Source organism: Fukomys damarensis, unplaced genomic scaffold, assembly GCF_012274545.1.
Source record: "Fukomys damarensis isolate Sample0158 unplaced genomic scaffold, DMR_v1.0_HiC HiC_scaffold_32, whole genome shotgun sequence".
Taxonomy (NCBI): domain Eukaryota; kingdom Metazoa; phylum Chordata; class Mammalia; order Rodentia; family Bathyergidae; genus Fukomys; species Fukomys damarensis.
In genome coordinates, this window is record NW_022900944.1 from 14,757,676 (window position 1) to 14,777,426 (window position 19,751).

Below are 19,751 nucleotides of genomic sequence, written 5' to 3' on the forward strand. Positions count from 1 at the left end.
AACGGCACAAAAAATCTAAAAAAAAAAAAAAAAAGAATACATGAGTTATGTTGGTTCACAATTGCAAAAATATCAGTCCATGGCTGGCTGATTCCATTGCTTTTAGACAATGTTGTCCCATAACATCAGGAATGCTGCATAACCACTCTGAACGTCAGTTTCTATATTGTCAGATAGAGATTCTGCCAATGGCAGTTCCACAGGGTCATTTGTTAAAAAAAAACTTTAACAAAGGTACTGACACTAACTAGGGCTAAAAGAAAAAAGCAAAATCTTCTCCATTATTCTAAGTAGCTGCTTCCACTGCTCCAATTTCTTCTGGGTCAGACAATGCAGTAAACGCCTGAACAAATAAAGCACGCACATGATGTGACTCTAAACTGTAAGTGCCAGGCATGAGTTAATTATCAGCACAATGATGGTGGCTTTTTCCATAGAAATCCCTACCAGTGATATTCCTAAAGCATTGTGATGCTTGAGGTCCTCTATTATCCTAGTTATTAGTAGGAGAATAAGAATGAACTATTACTGACAATGGTGTTACTCATGAGCGCATAACTATCAGCCAAAAAGCTCTGTCCAAAGGGAGACAATGGCCTGATACCAGCTGAAAGGAGACCAGAGAAGGGCAGCAGTAGTACATTCTTCCCATAAATATTATGGCCATTCCCTTTATATCTACACTTTATTTTTTTCTTTGTTTCTGAAAAATATACATAAACCTGGAAAGACAGTATCCTAAGTATTCTTGGGAATTTTTCATTATACAGATGGATCAACTGGCCGTTAAACTGCAACATGGATATAAGCAAGATCCCTCTGTTTCTTACAATCTGGCTAAGATAGAGTCAGGTTGTGGAATATCTAGGCCATTCAAGAGTCCTCTGATTTGGGGGGTGTCCCATCTGGCTCCAGTCTCCTATTAATTTAGGGAATTTTGGAATCATATCATGTCCTACCAGTTTCTAATTGACCAAACCACCTGGAAATAAGGAAACAAGGGACCTTACTGGTATGATTCACGCAATTCAGCCTCTTGGCACAGAAGGCAGAGCAGATCTGAAAATACCAGACATGAGTTGTGCCTGTACTGGAAATCTGTCTTCTTCAACTCATGCAGAATGAATTTCTCTATGAACAAACTCTGCTCTTCAACAAGATGGGTGTGAAATTCTTCCATATCCCTGGGGTGATTGAGGTCTGCTCATTCATTGTTGTGTAGTACTTTGCTTTAAGGCTTAGCTATAATTTAATTCTCATACTCAGACTTTAGACCTTTGCATCATTTCTGGTTTGGGGCTATAAGGTCTGCTGTGAAGACTCATCTTTGATGAACATGAGGGTTCATTTCTATGCAATATTTACTCAGGAGTGGGATTGGTGGCTTGTAGAGTATGCATAGATTCAGCTTTGGAAAATATTAACCAGATGTTTTACAAGCTCATTCTGAAAAAATAAAAATAGTTATAGGTTCAACTTTTTTATCTTCAACATGAAAATAATTCATAGGAAGTCCCATGGGGTGTTAAAAATAAATACTCTTACAGCTGAAATTACTTACCCTATTGAAAAGAAGAATGTCAGTGAGAAAACTGGTCCTCTTTTCCACCAACATCCAGGCATTGGGGAAGCGCCTTCCTAGTTTGTCACTTAAAAGTAAAACATGCTATCTGGGGACACCGGGAGGGCTACAAGTGTCTTCAATGCCATCTCTGATCCCAGCTCTAGTTTCCAAAACTCATTATTTCCAGGTTATGAGTGCTGATTGCAGTTTAGAAGACATTCACTTTTCAGTAGAGCCCTGTAAGCATCAAGATTTGAGGAGGCTACCAGAAGCAATGGTAAGGACATCATTCTCGAGTCAGACACATCAAACGTTGAAGCTTGCATTCTCCTAGGTCCTAGTTTCTCCAGATATAAAATGGACATGATAATGACATCTCATCATTGATAAGTGTTATTTGATATGATAGAAGTGTGTGATATGAAAGAACAGAGATTAGTGCAGGCAAGAGTTTAATATTTAGTAAATATTCATCATCATATCATCATCATCATCATCATCATCATGATCGTCATGATGATTACCCTCACTTTCTCACTGTCAAAATAGGGATGCTTCCAGTTGGATGGCAGCTAAGGTGGCATGGAAGGCTGTCTCCCCCTCCTCTTTCTTTCATACAGCAGCAGAGCCTTCCATCTCCCCACCCCCTCAGTGTAGCAGGAGTGGCCAAGCTACAAGAGCCCGAATTGCATCACACTGAGCCCACTAATCCTTCTTGCCTTCAGATGTGGTTAGCTGGGAATGAGGGAAGCAGAGAGAGGGAGCCAAGTTGCAGGCACAGGGTAGCAAAGCAGAGCTGTCTGAAGCCTGCAGCCAGGAGCAACCAGGAAACAAATTAGTTCAATCCCAGAATGTAAACCAGCATTGACAGAGATGCATGGAATAGCCATGAAAAGAAAGCCTGCTGCAATTTCTCACCTAGTTAGCACAAGAATCAATGTCATGGGGGAAAGACCATGGAGAAGACACTGCATACAGCAGTATATGTAGGTCCTGGAGGCAGGGGAACCCCCTTGAGGATCTCAGGCACATCAGATGCCATAGTCAGCTTTTGGGAGGGGCACTGCCCTCAGCTGTTTCTAGGGTTGCAGTGCCTGGGAGTCCTGCACTAGAGCTCAGTTAGAACTTGAAAATCATTGCATTCTGCACATCAGATGCCATAGTCAGCTTTTGGGAGGGGCACTGCCCTCAGCTGTTTCTAGGGTTGCAATGCCTGGGAGTCCTGCACTAGAGCTCAGTTAGAACTTGAAAATCATTGCATTCAGAAATATCCATACTACAAAGCTGTGAAAATAAATTGAGGAGTGCTGCAGGGATAGGGAAACACTAAATAGGTTCATATAGGCCTCTCATCTATTTCAGATTTAGGTGAACCATTTGAAGTCACCATTTTTGCTGATCATAAGCAGCTCATTATTGGAAATTTAATTTGGTTTCATGGTAGGTAGAACGGACAAGCTTCTGTTCAAATGATGGGCTTCAAAAAAATGGCCAGACAATGGGGTGCAATCCATTTCTCCATCCCTGGCCCTCAAACAGAACCTGGCAGATACCAACAGCTGCACTACCACAAGAAAAGAATAGGTGAAAACTCCTTCATGGATTCTTTTCTTGTTCATTCTTTTATTCATGAACAAACTCACTGGTAGTGTATGCAACAGGAACTGATCTAAGTGCAAGATTACAGCAATTAAACAGCACTTCATTTAAATTCAGTTAAAGTACTTTAACATCAGACAGGCATTGACCTTCCCCAAAGCCATTTATAGTCCAGTGGGTAAAAGAGACATTAAATAGACAATGTCCTGAGAATTTGTTGCAATTGTGATCAATGGTAGGAAGAAAAGAGTAGAAGCCATCCATGAGAATGTACAAAGCACAAAGCACCTGGAGGGGTCCTGTGGAAGTTAGGGGGCAGCATGATGCAGCTCAGTGGTGAAGGGAAGAGAACACAGTAGACAGTATATGGCACAGAACTTCTCCCTTGGACAGATTGCCCTTTCTCATTTGCAGGGCCACGTGACTTGTTTCAACCAATGAAATGTGAACAAGGGGCTATCCGTGTGTGATATATGAACAAGAAATAAATATTTCTGGTTTTATCTCCTGCAATATTTCAGGGTGTTTGTTTCAGACCGGTTCAGTGTAAGAGTTCAGTCATGCACAAGATACCTGAGGCTAAGATGAGACCATGTTGTTTTTTATAACCCGTTCCAGGGTCATAGGTAAGTAACCAGAAAATGACGAAGCATGAACCATTCAACACAAGACATGGTGATTGCCATGAATATTTCTGGTTTTATCTCCTGCAATATTTCAGGGTGTTTGTTTCAGACCGGTTCAGTGTAAGAGTTCAGTCATGCACAAGATACCTGAGGCTAAGATGAGACCATGTTGTTTTTTATAACCCGTTCCAGGGTCATAGGTAAGTAACCAGAAAATGACGAAGCATGAACCATTCAACACAAGACATGGTGATTGCCATGAAATAGGGGCAAGTATGGTACCCTAAGAGGAAAGAGAAGGGAGAGGCTACCATTAGCTCAGGACTGACAGCATCTTCAAAGTTGGCTGACTCGTCCCAAATGCCCACTTCATAGTCAGTACAGGTACTGCCCCACTTACAATGGGGTTTCCTCCCAGTAAAACCATCACGTTGAAAATATCTTAAACTGAAAAAACGCATTTAGTACATGAATATTCTAGCTTAGCACACTGTGGCACACCTGAAACACCTGTTGTTCTCTGTCCTCATTGCAAGGCTGTCTGGGAGCTGTGGCTCACTGCCTCTGCTCAACATCTTGCAGACCATTGTGCCACACACCACTCGCACTAAGAAGATCAAATTTCTAGATTTTAAGTTTGATTTCTACTGAATGAGTACTGCTTTCACACCACCAGAAAGCTGAAAAATTGTAAGTGAAAGCTGGATTGTCTGTACTATTAGGATCACTGTTATGATTCCAGTTATCCGAGAGGTGTGTGGGGAATGGCTCAAAGGCAGCTTGGGTTGAAGCACATCACACTTTCGAAGCTTTTCTTTAAATTCCATGTGTCACGGTTTCTCACATTCTTAGAACCTCATGAGGAGAGAAGAGAATAAATCCTTCCTGATTCTGACTTTTTTAAAATCCCGAGGACTTCCTCGGAATCTAGCTAGAATCACGTATCATTCTTTGAACCAATCACCATGGTCTCTGGATAAGATCTGGCTGAATGACCCAGCCAAAATGTTGCCTTCTCTTTCTGCCTAGAAAGGCAGCATCCATTATAAGAATAACAGAGGTCAGGAAAATTATGAGTCAGGCAGCCTCCCCATTTTTGTAAGTTTAAGCAACTATTTGCCGAGAACTTCATGTATAAAAGACACTGTGTTTGCTATTGAGGATAGATATGGAAAGCAGATAAACAAATAGGAAAAGGGGAGTTGAAGCTGAAGTAAGAAAAAGGTCTAACAGAGTGAATCTAGCCCACTGCATGTCACTCTCCTGTGATAACCCTTGGAACAAAATGCCCCTCCTCCCAGAAAGCTCTGTTGCCCTTCCTGCAGCTGGTTACCACCTCCTTCTTAACCTCAAAGGACTTAGAAGTGTGTGCAGCTCGCTCTTGAGCCTGAGGGCCAAGTCAGACGAGAATGAATGGGGCTCTGTGAGGTGTCTTGTAGCCCTCTTTGCTCCACTCCGCTCCCATGTGCTGGGTTCTTGCAGTTTCTGTCCCTTCTGTGTTCCTGGGCTGGCAGCTGCTGCTTCCCTGCATCTCTTCTGACTGCTGTCGGACAACAGAAATGAAAGCACTGGGCTCTAGGATCTGCGACCCAACTGTCCATAGACAGAGGTCTCATACAGTGGGCACTGCAGCTGTAGTGCACTGGGTCTAGTCAGAGTTTGGCTCACATGCTGGGTACCTAGGAACCTGGAGCAACTGGAATGTGGTGGGAAATCTGTGACTTAAACAAATCAAAGCCTCCTTTTCCTTCAACTCAAGAAATCTGGCTGTACTGGCTCAGCCACAAAAGCACCAGAAGCTCAGAGACCCTTTGGACATCTTGCTCACTGTAGTGCTGAGCACTGCATCTGTCAGCTGGGGAGGTGATGAACCGGGGGCTGGAGGATGGAGGAGACACCTATCTGTCTCTTACAGAGAGCAAATTCTTCCCAGAAACTTCCCAGAGACTGGATCTCATTGGCCACATCATGAGAAACTATGAACAGTCATTTTGCTTCTCCAGTCTACACAATAGAAGACAGATTAATAGAGCATTGGGAAAGCTGTAGGCGAGCCAGTTAACAACGTGACTGTTCCAGACATTCCCACTGTATCAGCTCCCATGTATTATTAGCTTGCTAGGGCTTCACAGCAATGTACAATCAACCCTTGGTTCTAAGAACACCTTTGGATAACAAAATCAGTAGATGCTCCTTTGCATAAAACAGTATATTATTTGCATGTAACTACATACATCCTTTTGTGTACTTTAGATCATCCTCAGATTAGTTATAATATTTAATGTTGTGTGCTGTGTAAATTGTTGTATTTTTAAGGAATAATAGCAAGAAAAATAAAGTCTATACATGTTCAGTATAGACACGTGTTCCCGCAAATATTTTCATTCTGTGGCTGGTTGAATCCACAAATGTGGAATACGTGGATGTGGAAAGCTGACTATACTACAAACTGAGTGGCTGCAAAAGCAGAAATGCCTAGCCTCGCGGTGCAGGAGGTGACGAGTCTAAGACTGGTGCCAGCAGGGCTCATTTATTCTGAGGGCTGGGAGGGAGAGTCTGTCTCAACCTCTCTCCCAGCTCCCAGCAGTTTGCTGGCTGCCTTTGGCATCATTTGGCTTGTAGAAGCATCTTCCTCACCTGCATTGTCCCTGGATGCATCTCCGCTCTTATAAAGGTCACCAGTCGTACTGGATTAGCGGCATCCTGTCCACTCACAACAATCTCTTTCTAACTTGACTACCTCTGGGCAAAACCCACCTGCAACTAAGGTCACATTTTAGTGTCCTTGGGGCTAGGACTTCAGTGTATAAATTTCAGGGGACACAGTTTAACGCCCACCCCACTTGCATCAATCGTGACATGAATATAACAAGAGGTCTTGACCCACATCGTGATTGTGAAACTCAACTGGGATGCAGCCAGCCCCTGAGGTTTTTATGCTATGGGTTTGGTGCCCAGGGTGACAGTGTTGAGAGGGTGGAATCTTTAAGAGGTAAGTAAGTCACAAAACTCTGTCCTCATGAATGAATTCTACCAATGGGTCAGGTTAAGAGAGTGAACCTGGTCCCTCCCTGCCTTCATTCCTGATCCTGCATGAAGCTCATTCCCTTTCAGCTTCTCCACTATGTTGTGACCCAGCCAGGGGTCCCTCCTATTCCCTTAGGCAAGAAATCTTTTTATAAATTATCAGGTATTTTGTTATAGCAGCAGAGTGTGCACTGAGACATGAGATGATCCATGTCTAGAAATACCAGAGCCTCACCAGAGCAAGGCTTCAAAATACATCTGCTTGGGTTGTGGCTCTCATAGTACCACATCTTATAAGTAAAGCCTGGGTCAGAGCTTCTACAGGAATGTTCAGGCTAAGGAGTAGTGGCACCCATTGTACCAAGCCCCTCAGTTTGGCCAGTGTTCCAGAGATGATGGTTTCTGATTCAGCCCAGAGGCTGTGGAACAGTTAGGACCCAGGAACCTACTTCTGACCCCCATGTTCAAAATCATCCAAGGCAAGGGCAGGACCCACCTAGTCAATGGACATTTTGTCTACAATTCCAGGTGGCCCTACACCCTTGGTGGTCATTGTGGGTATCTATTTCCAGAAAGCAGTCTTTATTACCACTAAGGACAGGTGGAGGCGGGTTTCTAGCCTGGCAAGGCATCTCTTCTCTGGTCTGCAGCGATAGAGTCCACCCCTCTTCTACAGGTCACTTTTTCACACCAGAGCAGGCTGTAAGGGGCTGTTCTGTCACTTGAGTGTTTTGAGTAAATTACAAGGCTCTTATCAGTGTTGGGGGTGGGTATTGTTCTGCCAGGACATCTCCCTTTGTCCAAAAAACAATAACTTGTTGTAAGTAGTACTTTTTTAGGTTTACCAAGCAGACAGACTAATTGTATCTTTTAATCTGGGTCAAACTGCTCTTGCTTATTACAAATTGGCTCCGAATCCTAAAGAGAAAGGGGAAAATGTGAGGAACATTTGCAAATAATTTAGAGGCAGAATTACCTTCAGACAAACATTATGTCGTGTTGGTGAGAAATGTGCATCCAGGCTTGACCCAACTGCGCTTGGGTTGACCCCAGGGGAGAGGGTGAGCCCCTTACAGGTGCTACGTAAATGGTGAGTCAGGGAAAGTCCCTCAGGCACCCAGGCACAGATAAGGAGCAGCAGGCTGGACAATTGCTCCCAAAGACTCAGCTGGAATCCATGAACCCCCATAAATTTGGCAGAAGAATCTGTAGATCTGTCTAAGGATCTTATCCTGGGTTATTTTGGTGGATCCTAAACACAGTCCCAAGTAATCTTCCAGGAGAGAGGCGGGGGGAGGCACAAGCCCAGGCCTTCCAGTAGCCACTGGGAGAGGTTAGGACAACTTCTTGCTCATGTGCATTCCTTGATTTTGCAGCTTCTAGACTGTAGAAGAATAGACTTCTATTGTTTTAAGCAACCAAGCACAGTAAAACCTTGGCGTGAGAACATAATTCATTCTGGAAACATGCTTGTAATCCAAAGCACTTACATCTCAAAGCTAATACACTGCTAAGAAATAATGAAAACTCAGATAATTTGTTCCACAACCCAAAAACATTCATACAAAAATGATTATAATACTGTAACACAAAATAATAAAGAAAATACAAAAAAATATGAAAAATAAACAAATTAACCCCACTTTTCTTTAATTTTCATGGCTGGTGTAAGGGAGACAACACAGAGGGAGGTTATTGTATAAGACAACATTTACTGTTACTAAATGAATCCCTGCTATCTATTGGCTCAGTGGAACCCTTTTCTTTTTGTGCAACTTTCTTTAGCAAGGAACCTCCCCAATGGCACTTCCTTTTGCCTCCTTTTGAGTATTTTGTGGAAATGTGACGGTTGCATTGTTGTTATACAGTCATCGCTTACATTGCTACAGCCTTATTCCAGCCTTATTTAGCTTTTCTACAAAATTTTGCTCTGTTTCCCACATTTTACACAACTTCTTAATCTGATTTAAAGTGAAGGATCCCTCTGCCTTTTTCTCTTTCTCCTCCATAACCTCGTGCTGTTGGAAGACAATCACCAACAATTCTGCAGAAAAAGAGAGAAAAACCACTGGCTCAGCCGTGATTGTGTGGCATCTGGCATCACATGCTGTACATATTACAAGATTTTATCAAGTCAAAATTTATTAGAAATGTTTGCTTGCCTTGCACAATACTCACAGAACAAGTTACTCAAAATCCAAGGTTTCACTGCATAGGGAAATTTGTCACTGGAATCTTAGGATACTAATGCACCAGGAACTCCTGTCAGTGGCCCTGCTCCATGCAAAGAGGATCTTCCAAGATTGACGAGGTCCCCAAATGACACAGAAAGTGTCATAGTCGTGTTGCCCCAAGGTCCAACTTCTATGTCACTACTTTTTAGCTGTAAACATTTACAAATGGCCTAACTTCTCTGAACCTGTTTATCAGAAAAAATAAAGGCAACTATAACTCCTCACGAGATTGCTTGAAGATGAAATGAGAAAGCACACACAAGCCAGAGCCTGACTTGTCACATCGTTACCATCAGTAGACATTATCTTTTTTTTCTTTAAACTTTTACTATTATACCACTACTGAATTTCCAGGGCTCTTCTGGGAACATTTGGAAAGCTTCCTGGGGCACTGTAAACTGGACTTATAGCCTTTGCAAACCCAACCCTCGCCAAGCAGTACCACTTGTGAGTATCATGGGCTCACATCATTCAGGGTTAATTTCTCTTAAATTCAAAAGAGCTCACAGAAAAAGTTGATGGCAATCTCAAGCAAGCTAGAACCCAAGCCAGTAAGGTGCCACTTAACAACAATGGAAGCAAGAGAGATATGATTTCTCCCAATTCACTAAAAAGAAAGAAAGTTATCATGACAAAGACAAAAAAAAAAACCCCCACATGTAGGCAGTTCTGGTAATGCTTCTTATGTTGGCAATGTTGGCATTTAAAATATCTAAGATGTGTTTTAAGGGTTATTCCTGGGTCACCTGGCTTCTAAACTTCTTTGCTAGCAGTACAAAAAATTCCATCATTCAAGCTTTACCCCTTTGCTGAGTTCAGGCATGGATCTTCTGAGAGCCAAATGTCATTAAGAAGTCAATTCCATCCAGTTTGCAACTTAAAAGATTCAGTGATTTTTCTGATGCTTCAGGAAAAAGTTTAGCACCCTCTCCATCTTGTCTTTACATTTTTCTTCTAGTTGTTCAACTGTTCTATGATCTCTCCTGCCTCAGGATCTGTAATGAGTTACACTATCTGCTTAGAAAGCTCTCTCTCCCTGACACCTGAATTCCTGGGGCAGGGGAAGAGAATCTTCTGCTTATTTCTGATCTTATGGTCTAAATTCTGTGCCCAGTGTGCATTTGTGCTATTATTTATGAATGAATGAATGAAACTAGTCTCAAAATGATGACAGTGAGAGCACAGTAAGCTTTTATTTAAAGAATAATAGCAAATAAATGCCAACATTACAAAACAAAGATTACTGAGAGGGAGGCTGTGCAGTAAGCCCTAGGTTTGGCTAAATTGGCTAAATTATGAGGGCAGGTTTAAGCTAGACAGGAAGTCCTGGGGTGAGTTATTAAAGGCTGGCACAGTGTTCCATAGTTATTTGAAACCCAACTTCTATATTTGTCTTCCACCAATATTTGACTAGCTTCCACCCTAAGTGGCCTCAAAATCCATAAAGACTGCTAAGGCTCCAGCTATTGAATCTACATTCCACGTTAGTCAAGGGAATAAAAGCTTAAATAATGTTACTAAGGTGACTAAGCTAATTTTAAGGAGCTGTCGAGGAAATTGCAACCAATAACTTCTACTCATATCACAGCAGTCATGCCTGCTGAGAGATACAATGCTTCATGCTTTAGCTAGACTTACTGCCAGAAAATGTTACTGGTAATAAAAAGGGGAGACTAGATATTATAGAAGAAAACAGCCTCAGCCACAGAGGCCAAAGCCTTGGATGAGGAACACAGCAAAGAGCTTTAGGTATTCACTCTATTCCTTCATGGAGAAGGTAGTTAAAGTATACTGACTTCCTAGGGGGTGGACTCTGGATAGGGGCCTGCTCTCCATGGGATTAAGGTTTCATGGGCACTGAGTTCATTCTCTTGAGAAAGTTGTTATTTTTTTAAAAAGCCTCTCTGCACACTCTAGCTTCCTGTCTTGCCATGTGATCTCTTTCTCTCTCAAATACTTCTGCCCCAGTGTCATCTGCCATAAAGTGATGCATAGGACTGACAGGTGGCATGGGTGACTCGCCAGAACTGGTATTATGCTGATTGGATTTTGTACCCCCAAAACTACAAGTTCAACAAACTTCTTTATATCCCACCTTGGGTATTTTGATATAGTATCATAGAACTCTCCAATACATTGGACAATGGGAAATAACTGAGAAAAATCAGTTCCGGGTCTCTCATGACCTGTCCCTGTGCACCCTTCCAGGTTTCTTCTACTTATTACAGCCCAAGCACAGACTTTTTTCTGCCTCCTCCATAAGTCTGGTGTTCCCATCTTAGGGTCTTGGCTCATCCCTTACCCCTGACTGGAGGCTCTTCTCTTCCTCTCTTCATTGGCTGACTGTTCATCTTCCAAGTGTCAAACCAAGCATCCCTTCCCATCTTCTCTAAAGGCTACCATCAGGCTGCTTCCCCAACCTCCAGCATTCCTGTCCTTCACCACCAATAGAGCTAAGAGGCAACCTAGCAAGTGGGAAAAAAATTTTACCAGCTGCTCCTCAGACAAAGGACTACTATCTAGAGTATATAAAGAACTCAAAAAACAGCCCCCCCAAATAAAGGCCCCATTCAAAAATGGGCACCTGAAATGAATAGACATTTTTCAGACAAAGAAGTAAAAGCAGCAAATAAATATATTTTAAAAATGTTCCACATCACTGGTCATTTGAGAGATGCAGATGAAAACAACACTGAGATTCCACCTCTCCCTACTATTGAGAAATCATTCAATATAACAAATGATGCTGGGGTTATGGGGAGAAAGGAACCCTTTCCATTGTTGATGGGAGTGCAGACTGGTGTAACCACTGTGGAAATCAATATGGAGATACTTCAAAGAACTAGGATTAGAGGTTCTATTTGACCCAGCTATCCCTCTGCTGGGTATTTTTCCAAAAGAATTAAAAGAATCATACCACAATGATATATGTGCACCCATGTTTATAGCAGCATAGTTTGTAATAGCTAAAATTTGGAAACAGTCCAATTGCTCATCAGTTGGAGATTGGATAAAGATGTGGTTTTTCTATAAAATGGAGTACTACCCTGCAAAAAATTGGAATAGATGGTCTATATCTCAACTTAATAAAGCCTATCTATGAAAAACCAACAGCCAACATCATATTAAGTGGCCAAAAACTGAAAAGCTTCACATTAAAATCAGGAACAAGACAAGGATGCCCACTATTACCACTCTTCTTTAAGATAGTTCTGGAAACATTAACCACAGAAATTAGACAAGAGAAAGAAATTAAAGCAATAAAGATAGGAAAGGAATAAGTTAAACTGTCATTTTTTGCTGATGATATGATACTTTACATTGAAGACCCAAAAATTTCCACCAAAAGACTTCTAGACTTAATTGACACTTTTAGCAGAGTAGGTGGATATAACACTCAAAAATCAATAGCCTTCTTGTACACAAATAACAGACTCATTGAGAGAGAAATTAGGGAAACAATTCCTTTCACAATAGCATCCAAAAACATGAAGTATCTAGGAATCAATCTAACGAAAGAAGCAAAAGACCTCTATACTGAAAAAAATAGCAATCTGAAAAAAGAGATTGAAGAGGATATCAAAAAGAAAAATACCCCCTGCTCCTGGGTAGGAAGAATCAACATAGTAAAAATGGCCACACCAAAAACTGCTACACAGATTCAATGCAATGTCGATTGAAATTCCAAGAGTATACTTCACAGAACTAGAAAAAAATAATCCAAAAATTCATTTAGAACCAGTTAGAAGAGACCTAAAACAGCAAAAGCCATCCTAAGCAACAGAGACATGGCAGTGGGTATAACAATTCCCAATTTGTTTTTATTTTTGTTTTTTTTTCCCCAATGAGTTAATTGGTACATTTTAGGTATACAGTACAGTTATATTAATCATTGGGATCTTGTACCTTTACATGACAAGTCTTGGTTCTCATTTTTTTCCCCATACCTTTGCCCTCCCAATTTGAAACTATACTACAAAGCCACTGTGATAAAAACAGCATGGTACTGGCAAAGAAATAGACCTGAGGACTAATGGAATAGATTGGAAGATACAGAAACAACTACAGATGTACTCAGCTACCTCATCTTAGACAAAGGAGCCAACCATCCTCACTGGAGGAAAGACAGTAAATGGTATTGGAAAAACTGGATTTCAACCTGCCAAAGGTTAAAACTAGACCCTTATCTTTCACCATGCACTAAAATAAAACTTAAATGGATTAAAGATCTAAACATTAAAAAAGAGACACTAAATTTGCTGGAAGATAAGTTAGGCAGAACTCTTGAGGACACTGGCATAGGAAAAGACTTTATGAACAAATCCTCAGTAGCATAGGAACTAGAACAAAGAATCAACAACCGGATCTCATCTTATTAAAAAGCTTCTGCACTGCAAAAGAAACCATCAACAGAACTAAGAGACAACCTACAATGTGGGAAAAAAATTTACCAGCTGCTCCTCAGACGAAGGACTATTATTTAGAATATATAAAGAACTCAAAAAAATCAGGCCTCCAAAATATAAAGACCCAATTCAAACATGGGCACCTGAAATGAACAGACATTTCTCAGACAAAGAAGGAAAAGCAGCAAGTAAATATATGAAAAAAATGTTCCACATCACTGGTCATTTGAGAGATGCAGATGAAAACAACCCTGAGATTCCACCTCACCCCAGAAACAATGGCTGCTATCAAGAAATCAACCAATAACAAATGTTGGAGGGCTGTGGGGAGAAAGGAACCCTTCTCCATTGTTGGTTTGTTCACAGACTGGTGCAACCACTGTGGAAATCAATATGGAGATACCTCAAAGAGCTGGGATTAGAGGTTCCATTTGACCAAGCTATCCCTCTGCCAGGTATCTTTCCAAAAGAATCAAACCACAGTAATATATGCACACCCATGTTTATAGTGGCACAGTTTGTAATAGCTAAAACTTGGAAACAGCCCAATTGCCCATCAGTTGGAGACTGGATAAAGAAGATGTGGTTTTTTAAGTCACACATGTAAATACCAAATAGTTTCTCTGGTGTGAAAAATTATATCTGTAAATAAGATCTTAATGGTATAATTGACAATGTTACATAGGAAGAAAATGGCTAAAAGAATAGGGGAAGTGATAAGGGTAGGGGAAGGGAAATAAAGGAAAAGCAAAAAATCTGAGAAATGGAAAAACTGGAAATAAAGTTTTTGTAAATGGGGAAGGGAGGGAGGGGTGAAGGGAGGGTAGGGTTATGGGGAAAAAATGAGAACCAAGAACTGTCATGTAAAGGCACAAGATTCCAATGATGAATATAACTGTACTGTATACCTAAAAAGTACTGATAAACACAATGAGAAAAAAAAATGGAGTACTACTCAACCATAAAGAATGAGAAACTAGAGTCATTAATAGGAAAATGGATGCATATTGAGGCCATACTCTTAAGTGAAATAAATAGGCACACAAGTATAAATGCCAAATAGTTTCTCTGGTATGAACATATGAAAACCTAAAAGTGTAAATAAGATCCAAATTGTATAACTGATAATGTAAAATAGGAAGAAAAGAGCTAAAGGTGTAGGGGAAGTGGGAAGGGTAGGGGAAAGGAAATAAGGGAAAAGAAAAAACATAAGAAAAGGGAAAAATGGAAACAAAGTCTTTGTAAATAGGGGAGGGTGGAAGGGGTGAAGGGAGGGCAGGGGTATGGGGAAAAGATAAGAACAAGATCTGTCATGCAAAGGTACAAGATCCCAATGGTGAATGTAACTGTACTGTATACTTAAAAAGTACCAATAAACTCAATGAAAAATAAATAAATAAAAAATAATAAAGGCTACCATCTTTGCTTCATGACATATATTACAATTTGTGATTATAGTTTTTACTTGTGAGATTACCTAACTAAAGTCTATCTCCCTTATTAGAACATGAGAGCCCAGAACCAGCTCTCTTTGGTCCACCATTTGGCAAAGCCTAGCCCAAAGGGCATCCAATGGAAATTCATTGGATTAATTGGGATGTTTGCATGCGTGTGTGTGTGTGTGTGTGTGTGTGTGTGTGTGTGTGTGTTACAGCTAACGACTAAGGAGAGTAGTGTACAATTAAGATAAAAACATATTAATTTAATCATTTGTGCTCTTGCGCACTTTAATTCTGAAAGTTGCTTTGTTGTTTGCTGAAAGCCATTTGCTGTGGTCAGAGGTGTTAACACAGGGAATGATGTGTTGAACTGTGGCTTCCCAGTGGAAAATGGAAGGGCAGAATTCATGAACACTTATGAAATGCAAAGAGCACTCAGCAAAGGTCTGCAGCCAGGCACCACTTTTTCCTTATTCTGTTATTCGCAGGCAGAACCCATGATGGAATTGTTCAGATATAAGCTATTCATTTGTAGCTAGCCCCTTTCCTGTGAACCATCCTCTGTCCCCTGTTTATTAAGGAAACCTGGATCTCTGGGACTCCACACTAGCTCTTTTTTTTTTTGTACCAGGGATCAAACTTGGGACCTTGCGCTTGCAAAGCAGGCTGTGGAACCACTGAGCTACATCCCAGGCCCTACTCTGGCAATTTTTGACTTTGTACTCAACTCAGTTGGCTAAGGTTTGCTCTGGGCCCTCTGAGAGGAAGTTTTTTGAGAAAAATGAATCCAAATTATAAAATTTTAAGGCAGCAGGTCTAATTATCCAAGAAGCAGAGGTATCCTATACCTACATAAAGAAATGTATTAATACAAACCATATAAGAATATAACCCACTGTTTACTATGCATTGAAGCAGGGGCCTCCCAAGGCTATCCTTTCCATGGAACGTTGGTGGCCTTGTTACTTTCTGTGCATGTTTGAAGGTATCACAAGTACATTCCCATTAGATTAGAGTGGAAGAAAGTGAGGGAAAGGAGAGAAAATGAGGACAGGAGGGACTCACAGTTAGCATGTATGCAGGGTGCAAGACACTGAGCTAAGTGCTCTATGCACATTTCTTAATTTTCCAGCCACCCTGTGTAACAGTGGTAACTATTATTTTGATTGTACTGAACAGCAAAACGGAGAATCAGAGGGGCAAAGCCACCTACTCAAAATTGTAAGACCATATGTCCAAGGTGTCAAATCCAGATAATGTCTGACTATAGTGCACACCCTTTTCCATCCCAGCCAGACTGAACCTTTGCCGAATCTTGTTGCTCTGTATGTCATGCACACAGAAGGTCTTTCCATCAATTAATGCAAGAGTAAGTTGTGTGTGTGTATTTGTGTGCAATTTTAAATCTCTCTGAAATGACATGTCAACCATAATAACATACCTCATGTCTAATGAGATCAGAGGGAAAATGTTTTAGGAGCTTGTCAAGTCAGTGCTGGATAGATACTGGAACAGTGGGCACTTTCTTACCTTCTAGGGTGAAGTCTACATTACTAAGGTCATTCAGAGGAGCAAGCTGTTGACATCCTGAAAGGCTGAACCTGCATGTGTCCCAGGACCCAGCACGTCCCCACCCATCTATATATGCTGGATAAATTTTTGCACATTTGCCTAAGGAGACATAGGCAAGAGTGCTTGTGATAACGCTTCAAATGGAAAACAATGGAAGCAAACTGTATTCGTCATCCTTCCATTGCTGGGACAAAACACCTGCCATGTACAGTCAATTTAAGGGAGATGTGATTCACTTTGACACATGGTTTCAGTCTATGACCAGCTGGCTCTAAGGCAGGAACATCACGGCAGAAGAAAGTTGCTCAACTCATGGCAGCCAGGAAGCAGAGTGACAAGGAAAGGCGGGGGGAAGGGGGGCAGATGGAGAGAGATGGGACCAGGCACAAGATATGCCCCTCAAAAGCACATCCTGAGTAACTGCTACCTACCTCCAGTTGGGTTCCCCTCTTAACAACCCATTCAGTTAGTGAACTTATCAATAGATTAACCCACTGACCGGATCAGCACCCTACTGATCTCATCACTGTTGTAGGCCCCATCTCTGAATATTGCTGCCATGATGACCAAACCCTCAATACATGAGCCTTTTGGAGGAGGCTACATATTTAGACCATAAGACAAACTAAGTGCATAACCAGCAATAGGACAATCGATAAGTAAAGATTGGGTAGTCATCACTGTGAAAGACTGGATGACAACTAAAGCAAACTTGAACTCTAGAACACATGGTGACAGTGTGGAGAAATAGCAAAGTGAGAAGGGGTGTCCACTGGGAGAAAGGGGGTGTGATAGAGTAAAGCTGAGATTGTATTTATAATGCTTTCTTAAGCTAAATGTTGGGTATTTCAATGTTTTTGAAAACAACTCCTATGGCTTTTTTATGCCTGAAATATTTCAAAACACAATTTTAAGAGAAGGGAAGCAGAGGTGATTAATTTATTTTCTCTAAGAAATGTCAATGGGGTGAGAGGGGATGAGGGGTTCAGACTGTAAGGGAGTTGAGAAAACCCTCTGGTTTCCCATCACTTGGCCAGAGGCGCCCTGTCACAGTGGGGGGCCCAGCCAGGCCACCTGTCATGCCCGCCGATGCCTGTAAGCATTCAACACAGCAAACCTCCCAGGATGCTACCCGCAGCCTGCAGTGTGGTAGAGTGAGCTTCCTAGGAAGCCATGCTTCCTCTAGGTGAAGGATGGGATCGCTCCATCTCTGTCACCTGCCCAGAGAAGGAAGTGCTGTAGAGAGACAGATTAGATCATCTATTATCAAGTAGGCAAAAGATAGACTGGGGAGGCACCTGCCGCTCGCCAGATGTTCTATCAATTATAGAATCATGGGGAAGGGAGCCCTGGCTTCCTCCTCCGCAGCCTCCCAGTCCAGCCTCTCCATGGAAAAATTAGACGGAGACAGGATCATCAACCACATCCTCTACAACTGGCCTGCTGATGAGATCAGGTTGGGGCACCAGACAGCCAAAGTGTACAGTGTCTTAGGCTATGGAGATGCCTAAGAAGAGAGGATAATCCTCTACCCAGGCCAGTGCCAAACAAAGCATGATAAAAGTCTCACCTGGAGCTCCTAAACAAAAGCGTAGAAACCAATACTGCAGTTACCATTGCCATTGTTATCATGGAATGTTTCCTCTAAGCTGGGAACTTTGCAAAGAATTTCACCCACTTTTTTTTCATTGACCTCTGTCAGCATGTTTACGATAAAGGTGCTCTTAATATCCTCAAGGGAAAGTGAGGCAGATAGATAAGTAATCAACTAAGACTTCCCAGAGTGAACTTCAGTGATTTTTGCCATCTCCTTGGCCTTGCCACTTGCCTATCGATGACAGCCCCATCCTGCTCAGCAGGTGGGGAAGTTGCATGATCCCATTGTTCACTCACTCCCGGAAGGAACAGCATGCTAGCACCCAGCATGTAAGGCCTAGAGGCCTTCAAAGTTTAATCTCGAGAGCTCTAGAATGGGACCTGGAAAGAGTTAATTAGAAAGCTTCCTTCAAGACTTCAAAGACTCTTCATGACTTTGTGAATCTTTGAAGAATGCTGTTGCTGTCAAGAGATAGCAGAGGTCAGCAACAACCTAACTGTACTCTCTCAGAGGGAGCCCAGCCTAGTGGTCTCTGGGATCTCTGTTTCTCAGAAACTTCTGTTTACTGGTCCTTGGGGAAGAAGCAACTCAAAGTGACCAGCCCCACCACTGTCACCACACTCAGAGTCAGCAATCTTCCAAATCTCCATATCAACATCTCCTCTGGGAATAGCATCTGACACCTCCCCTGCTCTGTTTTAGTGAGGTCAGGGAATGGTCCTGGATGGACACTTGGCAGAGTATCCTGAGGCAATTCTCATGCAATTCTCATGTGTACTTGGCCCTCAAGGCCTCAAACTGTAGAAAGTTCTGGTGGTGGTTGTGAAACATCTGACTCACAGGAGAAATGGAAGGAGGTAGGGAGAGAAGGTACCAGTTTTCCTAACTGAGAACAGAATGATACCATGCAAACAGTTCTCATCCCTCCCTCTTACCCTTGGGGACACTGACTAGCAATGAGCTCACCCAGGGAAGAGTGACCCTTAAATCCTTGAAAACTGAGGATCTACCTCAGCTCTGCTCTGTGCTGGTCCTTCCTTCTCCTAAATGTCCCCCATCCTCAGCCAGGCTCATTGCCAAAGTTGTGACCACTTGTTCTGACCACCATATGTCCAGGGAAATCACATATTCTAAGCTCTAGGAAGGTGTATTAGACAGCTGAAGGTGCCATAGCAAATAACACAGTCGGGCGGCTTAAACAACTGAAAGTCATTTCTCATAATTATGGAAGCTGGAAGTCCAAGGTCAAAGTGTGAGCAGGACTGGTTTCCTCTGAATCCCTTGGCTTGTAGCTGGCCACCTGATCCCTGTGTCAACTTAGTTACTTCTCTATGGGCTGCTAGTGTTTGGATCTTGAGTATCTCCCAAAGGCCCATGAGTTAAAGAGTTGGTCCCCAGCTTGGCACTATTACGATATAGTAGAAACTTTAAGAGTGGGACCGAGTGGGCGGTCTTTAGGGCATTGGAAATATACCCTTGAAGGGCACTGTGAAACCCCAGTCCTTTCTCTTTCTTTCACACGGAACATGTGGTGACCAGTTTGGCTCTGACGTACATTTCCATGATGTGTTGACTCTCCTAGGCCCATTACAATGGAGCCAATTGGTCATGGAGTAAAGCCTCCAAACTTATGAGTCAAAATAAACCTTTTCTCTTTATAAGCTGATTTTCTCTGGTATTTGTTATA

General features: G+C 42.0%; 1 long non-coding RNA gene across 2 annotated transcripts in view; it reads right to left on the reverse strand.

Moving 5' to 3' along the window:
• The window catches only part of LOC109118233, a 119,041-nt gene that overhangs the window by 2,851 nt on the left and 96,439 nt on the right, over window positions 1–19,751 (reverse strand). The window contains exon 1 of one of the 2 annotated variants that reach the window (XR_002025543.2): window positions 1,562–1,771. The exons of the other annotated variant lie outside the window; for it this stretch is intronic. This is a non-coding gene — a long non-coding RNA (uncharacterized LOC109118233). Of the gene's footprint in view, window positions 1–1,561; window positions 1,772–19,751 lie in introns of those variants that run through there. 2 annotated transcript variants of the gene reach the window in all.